Below are 24967 nucleotides of genomic sequence, written 5' to 3' on the forward strand. Positions count from 1 at the left end.
ATCCTGTAAATAACAGTTTATCAAGAATATTTTTTATGTATCATTTAAATATATACAGATGCTGCCTCAGGGGTTGACTTATATTAGAAGGCATTCCAGAGTATTACAGTCCTGTACTTGTCCCATACCCTCCAACTATTTGGACCAGTTCCCCCTCATTGTGGCTAATGCTGCGGTGCCTACATGGATGACCAACCAAGTCCATATTGATGGGTTATGAAGCCCTATTTTCACAGGCCCCATTAGCACTGCCTCTTTGTCTCACCTTTTGAAAGATGTACAGATGTAGCCGTCTTTACCTTGACTTTTAACGCATTAAATAAACAATGGCTAGATCTCTTATCTTGACTTTTTCAATGACTTTTCAATGGCTTTTGTTGTGTGATATCACGCTGCAGCAAGTTATCAGTCAAGATAAAGATGACTACATTCGTAGGTACAGATAGTACTGTCTCCCTGTCTTGCCCTATAAATTATGTACTGCCTTGTTTCTCTCACTGCAAATGATGTAGATACAGATAGTACTGCCCCGTTGTCTGTCCATGTAAGTGATGTAGGCACAGGTAGTACTGCCTTCCTGCCCTTACTTGTAAATAATGTAGGCACAGATAGTACTGACTCCCTGTCACTCCCGGTAAATTATGTAGGTACAGGTAGTACTGCCTCTGTTTCTCTCACTGTAAATGCTGTAGGTACAGATAGTACTGCCTCCTTGTCTGTCCCTGTAAGTGATGTAGGCACAGATAGTACTGCCTTTCCCTGTAAATTATGTGGGCACAGATAATACTGACTCCCTGTCCCTCCCTGCAAATTATGTAGGTACAAGTAGTACTGCCCCCTGTCTCTCCCTGTAAATGGTGTAGGTACAGATAGTACTGCCTCCCTTTCTCTCCCTGTAAATGATTTAGGTACAGATAGTACTCCCTCCGTGTCTCTCCCTGTAAATGATCTAGGTACAGATAGCACTGCCTCCCTGTCTCTCCCTGTAAATGATGTAGGTACAGATAGTACTGCCTCCCTGTCTCTCCATGTAAATGATGTAGATACACATAGTACTGCCTTCCTGTCTACCTGTAAATGATAGAGGTACAGATAGTACTTCTTCCCTTTCTCTCCATAATCATGATGTAGGTGCAGATAGTACTGCCTCCCTGTCTCTCCCTAATAATGACATAGACACAGGCTCAACCTATCAAAGCATTTATTTCTAGCAGGCCCTGCAGATATGTGAGCAGCACATTATCAGGACATATTTTCAGCATCCGAATGAAAACAATACCACTTCCATTTGCTGACAGCAAGCAGAGATCTTGAAAACAATTAGGAATTAATACACAAAGTATATAATAAAGTTGCCGAACTTTTCATCATGTGATGAATAAGCTTTATTTACATTTACAAACCAGAAAATCACGGGAGGAATGGCACTTTGGGATCATTTCTCTGTTCCCTATGCGGGTACCCATGTTTGCTGTGGGTGTGCAGCCGATACTGAAGAAACCCTTGTAAGATATGTGTATTGCAGCTCTAGAATATAAGGATGGCTGATAATTCTGTAATACCTATTATTTTCAATACCTGTTTTCTTAGCCTTAGGAAAAAATAGAAGAAAAATAAAACAAAAAGGCAAACGGTCGTCTGTATATTAAAGCGATTCTACATGGTAGTTAACATGGACACCTCACTATTATATTATTGTAATGAAAAACAATGGCTGCTTATGCTGATAACGTAGTAAAAATAGCACTTCAATGCTTCTACAAGAGACATAAGCATCCCACAGGGGTCATGTAACTAACTTATTATTTTGTGTCCTTCGTGCACGGAGTATAATGGGATCCATTATTGGAAAATGTAATGTTTTCCTGGAGTTAGGATAAACATGGATAATTGTGTGAAAAGTCAAGTGTTGGAGATCATGTCAAACATTTATAATTAAAGTAAAATGTGTCTATTTGGTTTATTGCTGCACGCTATAATGTTGTTGTTTTTTACATCAAAGCTATGACATTTTATCTTGTCAGTTAAAGAGACGTGTCAGGTCTGGGAAATTGGGGGCACTCATTTGGAAATGTCTTCATACAGCTTCTGCTAACATTAAATCTGAACTATAGGCCACATAAACTTTGTATTGACTTGGTAATTTCCACCATTCTGAATAATAAAGTTGCGGTTTTAATTCATTCAAAATGGACGTTGTGGCTTAAGTAACTTCTGTACCATGATTGGATTGAGGCAGGCTACAATGGGGTCAAGGAAGCCCTGGTCTTTACCCTTAAAGGGGCTGTCTTTTGAACTTATAAACCTCATTCCCAATGAAGCTGGATCAGTGATCAACTGACCGTCATGGGTAAGGTCTCTGAAAACCTAGGTGGACATCTCACATTGCCGGGGAAGTTGAGGCTGGCCTTGTTGTTTTGTCCATGTAATACATGGACAGGCCTGGTCTACCAAGGTGAAAGGCGCTCTTTGTTAGCGAGCAAGCGGACTCCCCTCTATGATGTTCATATAGTCTAATAGGTAGTGGCGGATTAAGTAGACCATAGGCCCTGGGCTGTTACCTCTTCTCCACCGCCGCCCTGCCGCGCCGTGTCTATTGTTAAGAATACTTTTTTGTGCACTCATTAACAAATGGGTGTTAAGATTCCCCTTGTCAAAGGGCTGTGTCCGTACATACTGACAGTCTCCAACATCACTGTCAGCATCACACTGTGCAGGGAAAAATGTTCCTAACCAGGGGAATTGTTGACACCCATTTGTCTTTTAGTCCTATCCTGGACTACATAGACTTCTTGTGAAATACAAGAATTCTTATAATAAACATGTCAGGAGAGGTGACAGAGTCTCTATAAATCCAGTGACTCACAGGTAACGTCTTCTCAGATTCTATTCATTTTTTTTCCTTTTTTCTCCTCCATCCAATCCAGACCGCATGACGACTTCTCCCGGCTACGCCCTCTTTTCTGCAGAATTTGCCACTCAGATGTCTTCAACTCCTCACTTTTCCAACATTCCCACACCTATAAACGAAGATAAAATTCTCATGGTGCCACACACTGTGACCCTAAATATAATGGTGCCATACACTGTGCCCCTGAATATAATTGTGTCAAACACTATAAAGTAAAGCACCAGACACACACACACACACACACACACACACACACACACACACACACACACACACACACACACACACACACACACACGCACACAGTGCCCCCTGTATAAAGTGCCTCTCACAATGCCCCTGTAGATAATGCCACCCCTCATAGATAGTGCCACACAACCCAATGTAGATAGCGCCACACATCCCCCTCTATAAATAGTTCCCCACACCCCTTCTGTAGATAGCGACACACACCCCTGTACGTAGCGCCCCACAACCCTCCTGTAGATAGTGCCACACACAGCCCCCTGTAGATAATGCCTCACGCCCCCTTGTTGATAACACCACACGCCCGCTGTAGATAGTGCCACATAGCCCCCCTTGTAGAAAGTGCCACACAGCCCCCTGTAGATCGCGCCACACAGCCCCCTGTAGATCGTGGCACACACAGCCCCTTTAGATAGTGCCACATAGCCCCCCTTGTAGAAAGTGCCACACAGCCCTCTGTAGATCACACCACACAGCCCCCTGTAGATCGTGGCACACACAGCCCCTTTAGATAGTGCCACATAGCCCCCCTTGTAGAAAGTGCCACACAGCCCTCTGTAGATCACACCACACAGCCCCCTGTAGATCGTGCCACACACAGCCCCTGTACATAGCACCACACAGTCCGCTCTGTAGAGAGTGCCACACACCCCTTGTAGATAGTGCCACACAGCTGCCCCTGTACTATATGGTGTATATAATTGGGTGCTGTATTGTATGTTTATTTGGACACTGTATGACCATACAACATATTGAAGGAGAGGGTGCCAACAGAAACAAATCGATTATTATTAGTTATTGGCACCTTTGATTTGTTTGTATCTAATTGTCTTCCATTGTGTGAGTTTAATAATGAAATAGCAAATCCAAACTACAAGCTTTAATGTTCTTTTAATTATTTGGTTATTATATATGTTGTCCCCTTAGCCTCCAGTGTAATACAATGTGTCTACCTAAATTTAATTTTCACTTTAGTTATAGACATTGATGTTCAATAATGCTGCACCAGGAGATATCACGAGACGTATATCTTGGGCCGTGATCCTCTATATGATGTTTATTTTCTTCATATCTGACCTCCTGCAATATCAGCTGCCTCCTTGTCGATGGATAAAAATAGTTTTTTCTTGACAGAGACAGAAGAGGACTGAGAGGGTTACTGAGTGGTATTTGTCATCAACTTTTCCTAAGAGACAAGAAATTAATCTGACTGAAAATATTTAGTGAGTTAAAGGAACAGTGTTTTATTAAAAACTTTTATATTTATTTGTGTGTTTGTGTTTTACATTTTTTTATTTTTGAACTTTTTCTTCCCTATGGGGGCTGCCATTTTTTTTTTCCATTTCTGTATGTGTCGATTAACGACACATACAGACATGGAATACGGCACATACAGTCCCATAGTGAATGCGAACGGGGCCCGTTCCATCCACTATGCTGTACGCCGTTCCCACACAGTCCAAGTTGAACTGTGCGACGTCCGGCGCCATTTTCCTGTGGACCGGAAGTCGCGGTCGGACAGTAAGATTACTACTTCCAGTCGCGGCTTCCGGACTTGTGCACTTGGAGCGGGAGGTAGCAGACGGAGCGGACGGACCGGAGGGAGCGGCGGCGGCTGGAGCAGGTAAGTTATTTCTGTGTATGTAAGTGTTTTACTGTGTGTTTACTACTGTATGTAAACCTACTACACTGTGTGTTAGCTCAAAAAATGGCGACACACAGTGTAGGAGGTTTGACCGTTCAATCCCCTCGTTTCTCCCGGCACTAGCCAGGATAAAGGAGGGGGGGATTCTGAGAGCTCACTAGAGCGAGTGAGTTTTCTCAAATTTTGCAGCATAAAGCAATGTGGTTGCTTTACCACATGCAATGCTGCAATTTTGGGAATTGCTCCATCTAGTGCCCAGCGCTGGGAAATATTATAAATTAGAATCTAATTTATAATATTTCCTGACTCGTGAAAAAAATTTAAAAAATTAGAACAATGTTTAATCACCTATACACTAATTGTTTAACTAAAAAAAATATAAATTTTTTTCTCGCGTCACATTCCCTTTAAGCAATAATTAGGAAATTAGGAAAACATTTATTAAGAGACTTTTAGATTATTAAAGTTATGAAATTTCTGGACTTCTATCCTGTATATCTGTGAGAATAGACTGTAAAGATGATAGATATAGATAGAAGATAGATAGATAGATAGATAGATAGATAGATAGATAGATAGATAAAAAATAGGTAGATAATAGATAGATTGATAGACAGATATGAGATAGATAAATAAAAAAATAGATAGATAAAAGATAACTAGATAATAAATAGATTGGTAACTAGAGATATGAGACAGATATAAAGAAAGATAGAAAGATAGATAATAGATATGAGATAGATTCCCACTGCTTTTATAGCGCCGAAATATTCTGCAGCTCTGTATAGAGATTGTTACCCTTTATATCAGTACCCATCCCAGCTCACAATCTAATTTCCCTATCTCAGAAATTCACACTAGGGCCAATGTAATGGGAATTTAATTAACCTATCAGTTTATTTTTGGTGTGGAAGAGAGCGGAAGTACCCGGAGAAAATCCACGCAAACACGGGGAAAACACACAAACTCCATGCAGATATTGTCCTTGGTTAAAATAAGCATCACATGAAAAGGTTTTTTCTAGCCCTATCCTTACCTGGAAATACATGTCCCTAAGTTGTCTTCTTATGTGAAATCTTCTCGGTCTTCACCATGTATAAGAAGATGTTTCATGGCAACAGACGAGGCACTTTTTGGAAAGTCAGTTGAAATTCAGGTGTTCTAGTGCCTCTGGATACATGACCAGTGGCGGATCATCATAAGGGCGGTTTAGGCCGCCGCCCAGGGGCCTAAGGCTCCCAGGGGGCCCATGGCTGCCCAGCCCATAACATTTATGGGCTGGGTGGCCGGGAACCCCTCATGCCCTGTGTTGTCGCTAGCAGCGACGGGGGCCCCGATGCTGGCGATACTCACATTCACTTGTATCTACGTCCTCAGGACACAGATACAAATTAATACTATAGGCTGCAGGCCACGTTAGTAATAATGACATCACTGCATCACGCTGGTCTGCACAAGAGTCCCACCTGGAGGCTACGCAGCGCCCCGTCCGTCACTGGAACGGGGCAAGATAAGTACAATATTTTATTTTTTTGGGGGTCTATACGGCAATATACACGGGGGGATTGCTGTGTAGCATTCTATCAAAGGGGGAGCTGTGTGGCACTATATAGAAAGGAGCGGCGCTGTGTGTCACTATATACAAGGGGAGGGCTGTGTGGTACTATATACAAGGGGGGGCTGTGTGTCTCTATATACAAGGGGGGGGGCTGTGTGGCACTATATACAAGGGGGGCTGTATGGCACTATATACAAGGGGGGGCTGTGTGGCACTTTATACATGGGTGGCTGTGTGGCACTATTTACAAGAGCGGGTGGTTGTGTGTCACTATATACAAGGGGGCTGTGTGGCAGTATATACAAGAGGGGCCATGTGGCACTATATGCAAGGGGGGCTGTGTGGCACTATATGCAAGGGGGGCAAGGGGGGCTGCGTGACACTATTTACAAGAGAGGGAGGGCTGTGTGGCGCTATGTACAGGAGGTCTGTGTGGCGCTATCTACAATGGGTCTGTGTGGCGCTATCTATAGTTGGGCTGTTTGTGATGCTATCTACAGGGGGACTGTGTGGCACTATCTACAGGGGGCTGTGTGTGGCGCTATCTACAGGGGGCTGTGTGTAATGCTGTCTATAGGGGGCTGTGTGTGGCGCTATCTATAGGGGCTGTGTGTGGCGTTATCTACAGGGGCTGTGTGTGGCGCTATCTACAGGGGGTGTGTGGTGCTATCTACAGGGGGTGTGCGTTTGGCGCTATTTACAGCGACTGTGTGTGACGCTATCTACAGGGGGTATGTGGCGCTATCTACAGGGGCTGTGTGTGGCGCTATCTAAACGGGGTGTGTGTGGCGCAATCCACAGGGGATCTGTGTGTGGTGCTATCTACAGGGTGTGTGTGTGTATGTGGTGCTTTACTTTACAGTGTTTGGTACTATTTTATTCAGGGGTGCAGTGTATGGTTATTATTATATTTAGGGGCACGGTGTGTGGCACCATGATAATTTTATCTTCGTTTATAGGTGTGGAAATATTGGAAAAGTGAGGAGCCGAAGACATCTGAGTGGCAAATTCTGCAGAAATGGGTCATGCTCGGGAGAAGTCGTCATAAAGTCTGGACCGGATGGAGAAGAAAAAAGGAAAAAAAAATACTAGAATATGAAAAGTCGTCACCTCTCCTGACATGTTTATTATAGGAAATCCTTGTATTTCACAAAAAGTCTTCAGTCCAGGACTGATAGACAATTGGGTGTTACCATTCCCCTTGTCAGGAGGACGTGTCCCTGCACAATGTGATACTGTCAGTAGGTAGGGACGCATGCCTTTCACAAGGGGAAATGGTAAAACCCATTTGTTATTGCCTGCACAAAAAGGTAGTGTTAACAATAGTTATGGCGTGGCAGGGTGGCGGTGGAGAAAGGGAGCCCAAGTTTGGGTATCAGCCCAAGGCCTATGGTCTACTTAATCCACCACTGTACATGACGGTGACCCACCATTTCTACCCCTAACTATACACCAGGACCCGTGTTAAAATGATTATAGCTAGGGGTAGGAGTGGTGGGTCTGGTTACCCAGGGCGCTGCGAGCCAGGAGTGAAACAACAAGCCAAGGTCAGTTACCTAAGTATCGAGATACAGGATTTGTCAGCGAACTGAATCTTTGCACCGGGTGTAGGAACGCCTAGCTACGGCTCTGCATGGGGCACATTATTTTACTATGACTAGAGGTGTAATTCCCACTTACCCATTAGAGTACGGATCATTTTAAACTGTAGGAACTTGGTCCTTTTGGGACTTTTTCAACTCAATGATGTCAGGGGGAAAGTGCATATCTCAAACTGTCTCTTTAAAAAATCTTATTAGCCACATCCAAGGCTATGGATGAAAATGTCTCTCTGACAGTGACGTTTCCGGCTGTCCCTCAGGAAAGCAGTTTTGCTCTATAATTCATTTTGCCAACCACATTGATTTAAAGATCCTCGCATGCTGCTTCCAAAGTAATTACATTCTCAAAATTAAAAATAGATAAAATTGTGACCTATCTGTAGAAATCCCACCAAGACATGTTGGCACTTGTGCTGATCAATTTGCGTTTAATTATTGCTGCTGTTAGCAATGGGGTAAACAGCAGAAAGGCAATTATGGCGGATACAAGATATGTTTACATTATTGTGACTGGTAACATGGGCCGCCTCGTGGAGTAGAGCGCTAATTATCAAGTTACATTACGGGGAACGTTTCACACCTTCCATTATAATATCATATCAGGTTTTCTTATGAACGGGATGAATGGAAGAATTCTTGCAGAGATACGGCACATGAAAAAGATAATTAGGGATTACCTTACAAAGCGCAAAAATTAGGAAGAGTTTTAATCTGCACGTCTGGGGATAATATACAGGTAAACCTCTTACCTGTAGGATACAGGATTTTTATATAGATTATTGGATTGTCAGAAAAACATGATCTCTTTGGCAAAGGCAGAGGACGGCTCTAGTACGCAGGGGCTTCTGATTGCAGCATTTTTAAAGCCTCACTGTACTCAAGAGCGGACACACCAGAGGCAGCCCATGTGGCTAGTATAGGAGACTTGGAGAGCCCTGGTTGCCGCTATTTCCTCTGCTATTGGATTGCAGAACTCCCCACTTAAGAGGAAATGCAATGTTAGGAAACAAGGGGTGGAGAACTGGCTCTAGGGTCATTGAAAGGGTAAGAAAAAACAGGTCCTTTTATCCTGGATCGCAAAATCCGACACTATAAGGAGGGAAATTTTGATCTTTGAAATGGGCCCCTTCTTTTTTATGTATGCCATTGTGCCGAAATGTACTACCCCCGCTTCACACTTGCATTAAAGGGGTCTACCCAGAATCAACATTTATCACCTATCTACAGGATAGGTGATAAATGACTGATCGGTTTCGATCTCTGGAACCCCCACTGATCAAGAAAATGGGCTTACCTTGCCGTTCCTGGGTGCCTCTTATGAATGGAGCGGTACTGTGCATCCTTGGCCCCCGTTCCATTTAGTTCTCTGGGGCTGCTGTAGATAGCGCTCGGCAACCCCATAGAAATGAATGGAGCCGTGGCCGATCATGCGCAGTACCGCTCCATTCAAATGGGGCTCCCAGGTAAGGAACATTCTCGTGATCGGTGGGGATCCCAGCAGTTGGACCCTAGCCGATCAGATATTTATCACCTGTCCTGGAGATAAGTGATAAATATTGATTATGGGTAAACCCCTTTGAGCTGAGATATGGGATGCTTGTTGGGGTAATCACATTAGAACTGCTTTAGTTCCCCCGGTGCCTGCCTGTGACGTGGGGGGTGTGGTATCACCAGTTGTTTTCTTTCCCTGACTAATAAAGCAGTGGCTCTACAGAGTCATAAATGACATAGGATTTGTCTTATATGAACATTTTGGGGCCAGATAATTTTTTTTGCTGTAAATGTGCTCAAGAAAATGGTGCATAATTCTAACAGAATCAGAATGTCTAGTACTTATTTGATGAAAGGTGTTCTCTGGGCATTTTATATTGATGGCCTCTCCTTAGGAAAGGTCATCAATATCAGATCGGCGGGGGTCCGACTCCAGGCATTCCTGCCGTTTAGCTGAATAAAGTGGCTGCAATGACGAACGCCGCAGCCTATCCATGCTTCATAGCGTACCAGGCACACCGCCAGACACATCCATAGCGTCTGTGCCTGGGATTGCAGTTCCGGTCCCATTCTAGTGAATGAGACTACTGCCCAAAAAGAGATAACGCATAAGAAAACTGTTAGTGCGGTGTGTTTTTGAACAGGCTGTCTGTTACCACCGGCTGCCATCCATTTACCTATACCCATATACGTTGCATCACTTTGACATGACTAATGCTGTCTTGAAATTAAGGAGCTTGAAAGAGGTTGAATACAGTCTTAGAAGACCTCAGAGTGTCATATCGACTTTTCAATGTAATCGGGGCACTTTTGATTTGCGACAAATCAGATCTAAAATCTCTCTCTGGTAGTTGCATGCACTGAAATGCTGGTCACCCAAGTAAGGAGCTCAGTGGTTGCTAGGCAACCGGAGTTACCTCAGACTGTAGGAAGGGTGTAAAGGTACAATAATGGATTCAAACATATTTCCTCAAAGTATGTTTTAATAATTAAACTAGGCAGTCATTTTTATATGAAAATAGCTGAAATGGAAATACTAGTTATTAAAAAAACAATTTCTGTACTTTAATTCTTGGGAAGATCCATTTTCCTTCCAGCTACTGCTGACAGCGTATATATAAAGATCAAGGTTAATTTAATGTGATGTGGGTCACATAGCAGACTCGATATTATCTCTCCCTACAGGTAGCCTGTTAGAGTCTAATGCCTGCCTGCAGGGATGATGTGGCATTGGTCTTGTTCGTCTAGTGGCCTCACATGTATCTTCTTGTTCCATTCATCCGTCTTAAAACAGTCGAGGATTAGAGCTGGCGCAGTACCAAGCGTACCAGACATATGAAGAATTGCCAAAAGATGCCTTTTCGGATGAATCCAGCTTCTTGCTGTTCAAAGCAAAACTGAAAAGGGAAAATATTATATTATATTCCCTCAATATTCAATTGTCAACACCCGGGGAGACTTTTAAGAATGAACCACAAATTGGATGATGTCACCAAGTTTTTTTTTTAAGGAATCGCCCACACAGTACCAGCATAATGCTATACAATGCCAATATGAGCGTGCCAATTCAAAGTTTATTACGATGCCAGCATGGAGTCATGCGGGGCTTCACAGAGGAGGAGAACAGTAAGCCCCTGTCAGTCTTGGACCTATCACACACATTTCTAATTTTTAAGCCACTGCTTTCTTCCTATGGGACAATGTTTTTTTGTGTGTGGTTCTTTATGGTACACATACTGTACCTGCATTATTCACCTAAACTACAATGACTGAAATAAACTTTTTTTTAGGTTCCTACAGTTCTTGCATTGGGGCCCAGAAGATTCAAGTTACATCTCTGTATCCTTCCTCTCAGCTGATGTTTGTTCATATACAACTACAAACGAAAGCCAGAATGACTGAAGATGAGTGGACGCCTTATCTATCTATCTATCTATCTATCTATCTATCTATCTATCTATCTATCTATCTATCTATCTATCTATCTATATCATCTAGCCCTTCCAACCGTCCCGGATTCAGCGGGACAGTCCTGGTGGTGTGTCCCGGACTCCCAGTGTCAACTGTATTTGTGTCCTCAGGATGCAGATACAGTTGAACCCAATGCTAAAACAGGGAACCATAAGCTCCCTGCTTCAGCATTAGTACAGAGGACTCCCCGGGCACAGCACTACTTTAAGCGCTGAGCCCGGGGGAAACCCTTGACATCACTGTCCATATATGGACAGTGACGTCAGTGGCTTCCCCAGGAGTGGAATCCCCTGCCAGAACGTTGCCGGCGCTCTCACCGGGGATTCCGCTCCTAGAGGGAATCCCTGTTGTCACTGTCCATATATGCACAGTGACATCAGTGGCTCCTCCTGGAGCGGAATCACAGGGTGGCTGGCGCTCTGGCTGGGGATTCCGCCCTTAGAGGGTGTCCCAATGGTTACAGTTGGGGCATCTGTGTTGTCTTTATATTGTGGCAGGTATGGGGGCATTATACAATATGGTGGCAGCTATGGGGGAATTATATTGTATGGCGGCAGCTGGAGGGCATTATACTGTGTAGGGGCAGCTATTTTTATGGGCGGGGATTGGGGCATGGCTTAAAAGGAAACTTTTGTTCACTTGACAAATTTGTGGGGAGTGCTGCCTATCTCTTGGATATTTGAATGTGGGACTGGAAGTCGAGGTCCTGAGGCTTGCACACACAGCATTTTAGAGATTTTTCTCAATTTTTGCGCTGCTTTTATTTTTACTAAATACTGGCCCGGTGCCCCAGATCCCAGAGTGACTGCCACATAATGGCGTAACTATAGGGGTCGCAGCGATCCGGGCCCTGTAGCAATAGGGACCCGCGGCCCTCCCCCGCACCATGTCCATAAACAGTTGCTATAGTAACTGGGCCTATATAATAAACTACACGGGCCCCGGTTACTATAGTAACTGACAGTATACTTACCCTCCTCATTCCGGAGAGCAGCGTAGGTCCTGACGTCTTCTCGCGTCATGACACTGTGCGGCGCAAACAATATCGCAACGCGGGATGGCGTCAGGATCTCTGCTGCGTCCAGAGCTGAAGAGGAGGGTAAGTATAGCGTTACTGTCTGCTGGGGCCCTGTATCCAAGCCTATCTTGTGGTAGGTTTAGATACGGGGTCTAACAGACAGGATAACACAAGGGCCCTGTATCTAAGCCTAACACGTGTTGCTAATGTTTTTTTAATGTTTGTGATTTTTTTACAGGTTTGGTTGTTGGACTACGTCAGACTTGAGGACCACTTAGATGACGTCTATTTTCATTTTCAATCAAATGGTTAATGAGGGTTGTGTGTTTTTTTTTATTTCAATAAAATATTTTCCTTTGTCTTTGTATTTTTTTTCAAACTTTATTACTACCGCATTAGTAATGACCGCTGGCTGATTGACAGCGTCCATTACTAAGACAGGCTTAGCATTAGCTGGTGAAAAGGCTAACACTAACCCCCATTATTACCCAACACCTCCAGGGGTACTCGGAAGAGCCGGGTGTGATCCAGTACCCGACCATCTGTAGTGATGGTAGGGCACTAGGGCGGCCGGCAGGCTGGTATTATCAGGCTGGTAAAGGCCGGAAACCTTGGTACTTCCCACCCTGGTAATGCTAGCCTGCTGCTGCTGTGTTGTATCTGCTGGTTATGAAAAATGGGGTAGACCCCATGTCATTTAAAAAAAAAGAAAAAAATTACAGATACAACATAGCAGCAGCAGTTTAGTATTACCAGGGAGGGAAGGCCCACTGTTTTTGACCCTCCGCAGCCTAATAATACTAGCCTGCGACCACCCCCTTGCCCCACCATCACTACGGATGGTCGGGTACTGGATCATACACGGCTCTTACCGGCACCCCAGGTGGCTGTGGGTACCAGGTTAATAATGGGGGTTAGTGTTAGCCTCGGCACCGGCTAACACTAAGCCCTGCCTTTGTAATGGACGCTGTCAATCAGCCAGCTATTAATAAGGTGGTAGTAATAAAGTTTAAAAAAATACAAGGACATAGAAAAAATATTTTACTGAAATAAAAATAAAAAACACACAACCCTCATTAATCATTTTATTGAGAATAAAAAAAATGGCGTCATCGATGTAGTCCTCGAATTCGACGTAGTCCAACAACCTAACCTGTAAAAAACAAACACACAAAAAAAAAATAGTAACATATAAAAAAGCAATTATTATCTTAGATTTCCTGGGTCCAGCGCTGGAGCCGCAATGTCAGCGAGCTGGGCCCTGTATCTAACCCTATCCTGTGTGATACTGTCTGCTGAGCCACTGTATCTAATCCAATCAATTATGATACTGTCTGCTGAGACAATGCATTCAATTCTATCGAGCAGTGCAGCTATAGGAGCCTTAGTCTTATAGATATGCTATCTCCGATATGTATGCAAAAATATGAATTTTGTTTTTGCAAGGGGGGGGGGGACGGGACATATGTCTCGAGGCTTGTGCCCCTTATCTTTTAAGGCCCTAGCAACAACTCTGTATCTATCTATCCATCCATTTATCTATCTCTGTATCTATCCATCCATCTATCTATCTCTCTATCTACATTGATGTTTCTCTGGGATAGCAGTGGCTTCAATTCTACCTTATAACTCTTCTATGAGTCTCATTTTTGCTTAGTCCTAAATTGTGGAGTAATGACCACTGACGTTGTACGAAGATTAGGGACCTGCAGTTCCCCTCCGTAGGTTGTATTGTGATGTCCTGGAGGAGCTTCCTCTTACCAGTCTATACATCTACAGTCCTTGCATATCTAGACCTCCATGACAGATGCTCTTTAATGTGTATCCTCACAAACAGAAAAAATGGGACATAAATATCAAAACCACAAAAAAGGCCATACTCACTAGGTAGGTGGGTGGGTAAAAACCCGTTCCCATCAGGACGCAGACGGGTCAAAGAATGCTGCAGAAGGAGTGTGCATTAAATAGTGATAGCCCCTCCCACTAGTCTTGAGGGGAGTGGCGGACTAAGTGCTCAAAGGTGTGCGATAAATGTGTGTCAGTGTAGTGCTAGGGTGTGAATGGATGGTAAAAAATAAATATGTATGTATGAAAGTGTCAGAACTGTGTAATAATGTAATAAAAATAAATACATAAAATAAATGTGATGAATAGGGGTCAGTGCTGTGAATAGTACATGGGGTGTCAGTACTATGTGTAATACGTGGAGGGATAATGTGCTGGTCGTCAGGCATGGCGTATCTTGCCGAATAACAGCCTATTTGTAACGCCGCTAGTGTTAGCTAAAGCGGGCTGCTCTGCATTCCAAACCAAACGCCAGCACATCATGCCCTCCCAGCATATAAGACCCGGCTGCGTCCTGAAAAAAAGTGTAGTATACGTAGTAAGAAATATCCATGAAACATGGGGTATTAGTTGTTATTTTGGCCAAAATACGCAAAGCTCGCAACCCAACGTCAAGGGTCCCCAGTGCCTTGCGAGTCCCTAACCAGAACTTTTCGTTCCTAATTTAAAAACACAAACAGAAAAAATGGGACATAAATATCAAAACCACAAAAAAGGCCATACTCACTAGGTAGGTGGGTGGGTAAAAACCCGTTCCCATCAGGACGCAGACGGGTCAAAGAATGCTGCAGAAGGAGTGTGCATTAAGTAGTGATAGCCCCTCCCACTAGTCTTGAGGGGAGTGGCGGACTAAGTGCTCAAAGGTGTGCGATAAATGTGTGTCAGTGTAGTGCTAGGGTGTGAATGGATGGTAAAAAATAAATATGTATGTATGAAAGTGTCAGAACTGTGTAATAATGTAATAAAAATAAATACATAAAATAAATGTGATGAATAGGGGTCAGTGCTGTGAATAGTACATGGGGTGTCAGTACTATGTGTAATACGTGGAGGGATAATGTGCTGGTCGTCAGGCATGGCGTATCTTGCCGAATAACAGCCTATTTGTAACGCCGCTAGTGTTAGCTAAAGCGGGCTGCTCTGCATTCCAAACCAAACGCCAGCACATCATGCCCTCCCAGCATATAAGACCCGGCTGCGTCCTGAAAAAAAGTGTAGTATACGTAGTAAGAAATATCCATGAAACATGGGGTATTAGTTGTTATTTTGGCCAAAATACGCAAAGCTCGCAACCCAACGTCAAGGGTCCCCAGTGCCTTGCGAGTCCCTAACCAGAACTTATCGTTCCTAATTTAAAAACACAAACAGAAAAAATGGGACATAAATATCAAAACCACAAAAAAGGCCATACTCACTAGGTAGGTGGGTGGGTAAAAACCCGTTCCCATCAGGACGCAGACGGGTCAAAGAATGCTGCAGAAGGAGTGTGCATTAAATAGTGATAGCCCCTCCCACTAGTCTTGAGGGGAGTGGCGGACTAAGTGCTCAAAGGTGTGCGATAAATGTGTGTCAGTGTAGTGCTAGGGTGTGAATGGATGGTAAAAAATAAATATGTATGTATGAAAGTGTCAGAACTGTGTAATAATGTAATAAAAATAAATACATAAAATAAATGTGATGAATAGGGGTCAGTGCTGTGAATAGTACATGGGGTGTCAGTACTATGTGTAATACGTGGAGGGATAATGTGCTGGTCGTCAGGCATGGCGTATCTTGCCGAAGAACAGCCTATTTGTAACGCCGCTAGTGTTAGCTAAAGCGGGCTGCTCTGCATTCCAAACCAAACGCCAGCACATCATGCCCTCCCAGCATATCTAGACCTCCATGACAGATGCTCTTTAATGTGTATCCTCAGTGGATCTACTAGAATTATCCAATCTTTCATTTACGATCCTTCAAAGAGTTAACAGACTGGTGCATAAACTTTAGTTAATTCATTTTCTGTTTTCCAGTCCCGTGATTGACCATGACTAGATCTGCCATCTCTGGTATTCATATCTCTGTCACTTAACAGTCATTAAAATATATAAAAATAACATGGTTGTTACCAGGCTGATAATGCGTGCGCGCCGGATTCATAAAATGACAAAACCACATCTGTCAGCCGTGTTTATTTTCCTTACATAAAACTAATTACCGTATATGTCGCTCATATAGAATTTCTTGGCACATCGCTCCTCTGAAGGCCGTTTAAAGATGCTTGTGCAGAAATCTATTGCGTTATTTCTGTTTTGTGCAATAATAGGATACGAGATGAGGTGTTACCGAATTATGTCTGCATGCTTCAGTAAAACAATATGGCTGAAGTGGAGCCATGTCAAACATAACAATAATGAGAGAGTAAAGGAACCGATCCCCTGGCAGCTTGCCTGTAATATATTATTAATGAATTGTGTCTAATCCTAGTGAATTCATTCCCTGTATCTTTATAGTCAATGTAACACAGCACAATATGGCGGCCTCTATGATGCATAGGGCTGGATTAAGGTTAGTGGGGTCTCCATCCTAAATCCAGCACTGTACCCCCTGTCGTAGCCACATATAGAACAGATGGCCGCACATGGCTCTTTCCTTTGAAGTTATGGAGACAAGGACTCCCTTAGACTTCATAAGACAGAGACACACACATGCGTGGCCACTTTTCCACATCTTCTCGGCTGGATAGGATCGCCGTCAGCCATCAGAGGAACTCTCTCTTTCTAAAAAGTGGGGGTCCTGGAGGTGAGCAGTGTATACACTACCCAAATAAATTTAGATTGCTAGGGGTGTAACTAGAAAAAATGCTGGGTAGAAGATATCGGAAGAATTGGCCTGGGCAGGGAGGGTGGGTGACTATGGCCCCCTAGGTTCCCAAGGTGGTATGTGGCTTATGTGCCCTCGTTATAATCTGGTCCTGATGACGCATACTATTACTATGGAATTAAAATGCTACATTCTATAAATCATGAGATGTATACTTAATGGAACACTCCAGGTAAAATTGTTAGACCGTGTCAGGGTTGGATTTAGGGGTGTGTGATCTGTGCAGGGCACATTAGCCAACTCTGATAAAGGGTACCCCCCAGATGGCCTGGTGCCTGAGTGTAGTCACCACCATGAATCTTAAGGATAACTAAACTTTAAAAAAACTTTTGACATGTCAGAAGTTTTGATAGGTGGGAGTCAGAGGACAGGGACGCCCACCGATTGCTAAAACAAAGCGGCAGAAGCTCTCGGGTGAGCGCTGTGCCGCTTAGTTTCTGATCAGCTTTCCTCAGAAAGTAGAGCGAGTGGTGAACGGATTCATAGACTTTCTATTGACCCCGTACACCACCAGTCAAAACATCTGACACGTCATTATGACATGGCAAAACCTTTTAAAAGTTTGGTTACTCTTTAATTGTATAGCAGTACTAGACATTGTATTGTACTGTTATTAGATCAATATTATGTATGAAGCTGTTCATTGTATGTTGGTATTTGAGTACTATATGGTGGTATTTACTTAGGCATTGTGTGGCACTGCTACTTAGGCATTGCATAGCATTTTATTTGTGCAGTGTTTTGTGGTGGTGGCAGCATTGTATAGCAGTATTATTTAGGCAAATGCATAAAAATTGTATTTAGTCTACGTATGGCACTTTTATTTGAGCAACATACTGCATGGCCCTTACAATTATGCACTATATGGTATGGTTATTTGTACATTGTTTGATGGTAGACCCTGCAGGGGGTATAGAACGTACCATACATGGCACTACCCAACGTACACTAGTGCAGGGCTCATTATAGTACAGCGGTCAGAGGTTTGTATTGTAACATACTGCTTTAAATCGGTTATATCATCACAGATAACCCCTTGAATATGGGAGCTGCCACAGTGATTAGCTGATCCCTACAGATCCAAAACCCCTGGAATATAGCTGATGTTGCTAAGGTACTTTTCCGTCAGTTGCTCATTTTCCCTGCAGAGGCCGACACAGGGGAAATGTAGTATTACATATGGCCATTTTAATGAAAGGCTGCTCATGGAATACATGGATGGACTCGGTCTACTAGAATGTGGGCTGCTTCTCTGCTCTAGCTAATAGAAGGGGTCCCAAGAAAGGACCCCCCTCTAAGACGTTGATCTGCCCTAATAGGTCAATTAAAATGGGTTTTTGGGATGCGACAACCCCTTTTAAGACAATAAGGGCTCAATGATTGACAAACTCAGCTCTTCTGCATCTGTGTGTTGCAAGGATTGTGGGTAATTCTGCGCGCGCACTTGTATCTTTAAGCTGTATCCTGTTATTAAATATTGTACCAATACAAATCCTTCCATAACCTCCTAGATTACAAATAATTTATCGGTCATTTTCTCATTCGCTTTGTCCCTGTGTTTGTTTCTTAACATAATACATCTCAGTAATGTAATTATACAACAATTTATGCAAACACTTGTCCCTTTGCTCCCACGGAGGCCAGATCCTCTGCAGGCTGACAAATCCATTTGGTGTTTCCTTCTTCCCAGCGTTCCTCCACAAATTGATTTTGCCGGTGACCTACAGTAATGGAAAGGAAATTGACTTAAGAACAGACAGTTGCATATTTATCTATTCATTAACAGTATTTTTTATAAATTGCCCTTAATCGTCAGACGTGGAGAAATCTTTATGTGAATAAAGATTCTATAATCAGATTTCTTACAAGAACTTCCGATACAGAATAAGATGGCCTTAAGCCTCTGGACTGGGAACAGTGATGTCATCATACGTGTTGTGATGTAATCTCTTTAAGGGGAACTGGTAAGAGCTGGGTTTCTCAAGTACTTCATTAGGGCGCCTTAATATTTTTGGTGCGCTGTTTGCTAGGCAGCGTTTTAATGTGTTGAGGCTGTTGCCAAGCAACAGCCACAGCAGTCAGCAGGAAAATTTGCTGGATCTATTTGCTCCTATGGAGACTGGGGTAGTCACCAAATATTCTGCAAAAGACCTGGCGTGGGCATTCTGGTATGAACATTATTTGGTCACTAATCAGTAAATTGGAACATGAATCGATCTAAGAATTTTTCCATTAAACATACACTGTGCCTTGATGGTCACTTATGCTCAGGACCCCAGTACAGCTGGCGCAGGCAGTGTGTCTACTCCTAGATGGGGGTCCACATACCACTGAGAAGGGGCATACATACTGATATAAATATACAAGAACACGTTTAATTACCAGTCGCCAATCATCTGCTGATGGGGTGGGGGAGGGGTGGCTTCTCAGTATTGCAACTGCGTACATGAAAGGCTTCCTAATCATAAATATGCCAGTCTCATGTAGCGTACCCTGGTGGCAAGCAGCCTATAGCCCAGCGCATTAAATGCACATAAATAGCTGTCACTCAAGTCTACTCCACCATCATTAGCACCTTGCACTCTCAGTCAAAAAGGAAGACTTTATCACACTCACAAGATTTAAGTAAAAAAAGCGCAGAACACAAATAAATTAGCCAATTGCCCGACCCTGGATTCTTAAGCCCCGGAAGAAGCGGTGAGGGTAAAACGCAGGGTCGGGCAATTACATGAGATGCCTCGAAAGAAGATGAGAGGGGAAAACACAAGGTCGGACAATTGCAAATTGAAAATCTTGTTAATGTAATAACATTTTCTTTTTTAACTGAGAAGTGTGACATTTTCGCTATGTTGGACACTCCATATAAACCACGGTTCTAGGTATTCAAGCACCGACACCGACTACTTTGAGCTATTTGGAGTGGAGCACTGGGAATTTCCTTCACAGGAGTACAACCAGCAACATGTGCACTTCTATAGTAGTATGGCACCTGTGCATCTTCTGCGGGTGAAGGAGAGGGGTTCGATGAATGCTTCCCTTTAGTGTGCCAGTGGGCAATTTAATGAATGATTGTCATGTTGAAACTCAAAGACCGGGGGACGGATGGATGCGTTGAGACCAAGAGAGCTGTTCCTGACATTACCAGTATCTAAATTCCTTGGCATATTTGCAGGTCCCCTCGGCACTCAGGACACAGGGCATATGCCCCGCCAACCTCAACTAGCTACCATGGGGCAAGGTATAGTTTTCCGGGGTCAGTAAGCCCTTTTTTTTGTCTTTTCTCCAGGCAATTGCAACCACTTCAACCCCTATTGCTACACCACTGAACGTTATCTCTGTGTCCTCTGGCAGTCGGTCAGTGCGCCATCTGCATTAATCAGGGTTTTCTGAAGAATGAAATAAGTGTTAAATCCTTTCCAAAATTGAAAGACGTTTCACCTTCACAAGACACGGTTTCGATAATTTAATTTGTGGATCGTTCCTTTCTTTTTCCTGCCAAAACCACTTTTAATCTCGGCTTTTGTTGTTTTGCAGGAGGGTGTTTGAAAGATGACCCAATGCTTGTTACAGTACAATGGGTTTCTAATTAGGAGCTGGTCACACTCGTGTAGACAACCTCTCTGTTTACTGAGTTGTAACGGCGCAGCGATTCACACCTTCTGAGACGGTATTAAGATTCACGTTTTCTTTTATTTCCATCCCACATTTATCATCGTTAAATTTCCTTTAATCCATTTGCATCACTGTTAAGGTTTAGCATGTAAATACCAGAATTGCCAACGACTATATATCAATTTTTATATGATTCCCTGTCTGGATTCAGGGTAATATTAAGACGTATTGTAAATTAACGTTTTCTACTTCAGCTCTTGAGACCAACTCACTTGATAGGGTTTCGGGATTTCTTTAATTAGCAGAAATTCTTTCAATTAGCGTGGCATTAGATAATGTTTTAGACCAAGTTTTAGAGGAAATCTCCTTAAACGGAAAATACACTTTTTTCTCAAATTGGCAGTGAATAGATTGCAACATCAATGGTGAATATTCAAATGGTTCTAACAACAACCACCCCTTTCCATATGCCCTATTAGGGCCCTGCTCCACGAGCCAGAGTGGAGAGCAGCAAACAAAGAACTTACTCTGGTGGCGCCGGCCCGCCCATTAAAACGTCTGGCATGTAATTCTACTACTCTATACCCAGATGCTGCTTCATTTGACAGGGTCAGTTCGTTAGGGAATTCAGACCCGTGATGTTCAATGGGTCGGCTTCTATTTACATAGAGTCTTTTTGTGACAGCTCCTTTAAGGGACTGCATTACGGGGTTACTGGATAACATCTAGGGAGAAGGGGTAAACGTGGCACCTGGGGTGACCATAGGGATAATGACTATTTGTCTGATACGACCAATCACAAGATTTGATGATAATTTTTTTTCTATCTTTTGGGACCAATAATCGGATTCAACCAATTGAATTTTTGTACCATTTCTTTGAATGTATTGTTCATTATCTAGTAATTGGGTCTTGAACTTGGCAAACTGACAATTGCTTAATTTTCGATGCATTTAATTGGTATTTTCACTGATTTTACAATAGTTTTAAAGTGGCGCTCCACCCTATTATATTTTAATACAAAACCTTTCTTGCCTTTTCTTTGCCCCGAACACAGGACAATACAAACATAACCTATAGATCTTAAGTGCTCTTGCGCACGACTGAGATCGGGCCGTGAAAAACGGTCCGAGTGTCGGCTGGATTTCCCAGCCCGACCACGGTACAGGTGAACGGGACTTCTGGCATCATAGACATTTTATGATGCTAGGCGTCCCTGCCTCCCCACGTAACTGCTGTTCCGTACTGAACAAAATGATATAGTATGGAATAACAGTTCCGCGGGGAGGCAAGGACTCCTAGCTTCATAAAATGTCTATGATGCCAGGAGCCCCATTTGTTTTTCACGGCCCGATCTGGGTTGTGTGCAAGAGGTGTAAAGGAATCTGGGACAGACATGTTACTAGGGAATCTTCTGCCTGACAACCCCATATAAAAAACTGTAGCTCTTAGGCCTCATGCACACGAACGTATTTTTTTCCTCCCGTAAATACTGTTGCAAATACGGGTCCTTTGTCCCACGTATTCGACCCGTATTCCACCAGTATTTATGGACCCGTGCCCGTAAATACGGGTCCGGTGTCACTAGTATTCCACCCGTATTTACGGACCTGTTTTCTTTGCACTAATCGGCAGCCCCTTCTCTCTATCAGTGCTGGAAAGAGAGAAGGGGCAGCCCTTTCGGGCAGAGTTTCCGCAGCGATTGAAGGTAAAAGAAGTTCATACATACTGTTATCTTGGTGACGCTTCCCTCTTTTGACATCCATTCCAACCTCCCTGGATGACGCGGCAGCCCATGTGACCGCTGCAGCCTGTGATTGGCCTGTGATTGGCTGCAGTGTTCACATGGGATGAAACTTCATCCCGGGAGGCCGGACTGGAGGAAGTAGCAGGTAAGATAACTTTTAATACTATTAACTCCAACGGTAGTCCCTGTCCCGGGTGCTGAAAGAGTTACTGCCGATCAGTTAACACTTTCAGCACCATGGACAGTGACTATCCCCTGACGTCGCCTAGCAACGCTCCCGTATTTACGGGTGCACACACGTAGCCACCCGTAATTTGTGGAGCCCCATAGACTTATATGGGCCTGTCCGTGCCGTTATTACAGCCTGAAATAGGACATGTTCCATATTTTTCAACGGCACGGGCACCTTCCCGTAAGCATACGGGAAAGTACCCATGGCCAATAGAAGTCTATGGGCCCGTAATTACGGGTCGTAATTATGGGCGTTCTTATGTTCATGTGCATGAGGCCTTAGACTGTGTTTCTAAAGCAACCGGTCTGTCTCATATTACTCAGCTGTTCAGCTTAACTGCTTCAGGACTGATGCCGAGTACGAGCGGCAGGCAGTTGCTGCATCATGACAAGCATAGTCGTCATTCTGATCTCATGGAAAGCATTTAACCAGCGTTTAACCCTTTTAATGCCGAAATCAGCACTGATTGCAGCTTTCAAAGACAAAGACTGAGGTCGAAACCCTCAATGATCACGTTGCAGGAAATTTCTGTGACGCAATCGAGGCCCATACCTAGTATAGGCAGACAGCCCAGGGTCCATCAAAGAACCCCAGGCCTGTCTGACAAGATTCTTAGGTATGCCTGTGTACTATTAGTTAAAATGAAAAAAATAAAAAGTAATATTCACTGGAATGCAAAGGGGAAAAATGCAAAAAATTGTTCTGATCCTCAAGGCTAAAATAGGCCCAGTCTTTAAGCGGTTAAAAATGGATTGATACTGTGTCGAGAGAAGGGAGAGTTCAAAACAGCTTGGCTGGAGTCATGTCATGTCATTCCTAATCTCAACATGCATTATTAATCAGATTTTTCTAAAAATATATTTCGGTGGGGAGCCTGTTTATTGAAAATTAACAGCCAAATTTCAACGGAATTCATATTGTTGTCATGGAGACAGTGTAGGACTGAAGTTTCTTGGGCCCATCAGAGGAAATGGCTCCGAGGGTCCACCCTCTATCTATACAGAACATCTACACATTCATTTTTAGTTGCAGTGCAATCTTTGTTGTTATCATTGTACACACAGGATAAATCATCAACAAGATCTAATACGTTATTTGTGAGGCATCCCATAAGAAATAGACCCTAGTTGCAAATGATTGGCGCCAAAGTCAGATCTAAAGAGAGTTGTCTTCTGCTGGACCGTTGAGACCCATTATTGGGTCACAACAAAGTCCCATCGGAGGATCCTTTGTTACTCTGGTGGGCCAGTCTGACCCTGCGTGGAGGTAGGGGTAGAATTGATCAGCCCCCTTGATCATACTGTGCATCAAGAGACCTGCGGATAAATGGTTACATAACACATTCAGTACATCTCTTGTAATTAACATTTCACGGTCTATTAATCCAAGACATCCAATGGCAGAGTATACACATTTATACTGGTAAACATGGATTTTATACCATCTCTCTGGATTCATCTGCCTGTCGTTGTCAGTGTTGGGTGATTTATATCTCACTGCATAGTATTGATCAGGGTGTGAAAAATCAATCTTGGTGTAAACCATTTTTGTTGTAAATACATTTATTCAAGGGCTGTAAAACTATTACTAAATAAAAAAAATAATATATATATATAAAAACGAAATGTGGCCCTTGCTGTAAGGGCAGAAGTTTGTCTACATATGCAATATAGATACAGATGCATTACTAATGCATAATAGGATATTGATTATAGGGTAGAGGGGCAGGAATGTGCTCGTCATGGGTTAATCAATGAAAGTTTCGAGTTTCCATTAGGCTATATATACATTACATCTCTTCACAGACTATTTAATTGATCAACTCATCATAAGGTTATTGAAGTTATATTACTTAAGATATGATTATGGAATCGCCAATGTTTAGCTGTAATCGCCGCTATCGCAGGGGAAATTTAATATTACATGAAGGCCATTCAAATTAATAAGCGACCATGTAATACATAGACGGATCTGGTGACCAAGAGCAGGAGCCGCTCTTACTGGGGGGCAGGGCGGGGGGGGGGGGGGTCACAAGCAGCTGAGAAGAGAGCGGCGGGGCAGGCTAGAATAATAGGACATCCCTGGATTACACCCCAGGAAGGTTTACATGCTAGCCCAACTTTAGGCTGGATGTGCCCTGTGCAGAACCCGCTCTTCCATGCCTCGTAGGACACAAGGGTGGTGGGACTAATGGGCCATTTCATTTCTCCTTTCCAAACTGGAACTTT

General features: G+C 43.3%; 1 long non-coding RNA gene across 2 annotated transcripts in view; it reads left to right on the top strand.

The window, feature by feature from the left end:
• LOC142660518 (uncharacterized) overlaps positions 1-24967 on the top strand; it is a 93701-nt gene that overhangs the window by 66155 nt on the left and 2579 nt on the right. Inside the window, exon 1 of one of the 2 annotated variants that reach the window (XR_012850502.1) lies at positions 20728-20815. The exons of the other annotated variant lie outside the window; for it this stretch is intronic. This is a non-coding gene — a long non-coding RNA (uncharacterized LOC142660518). Of the gene's footprint in view, positions 1-20727; positions 20816-24967 lie in introns of those variants that run through there. 2 annotated transcript variants of the gene reach the window in all.

The sequence above is a fragment of the Rhinoderma darwinii genome, chromosome 9, assembly GCF_050947455.1.
Source record: "Rhinoderma darwinii isolate aRhiDar2 chromosome 9, aRhiDar2.hap1, whole genome shotgun sequence".
NCBI lineage: Eukaryota > Metazoa > Chordata > Amphibia > Anura > Rhinodermatidae > Rhinoderma > Rhinoderma darwinii.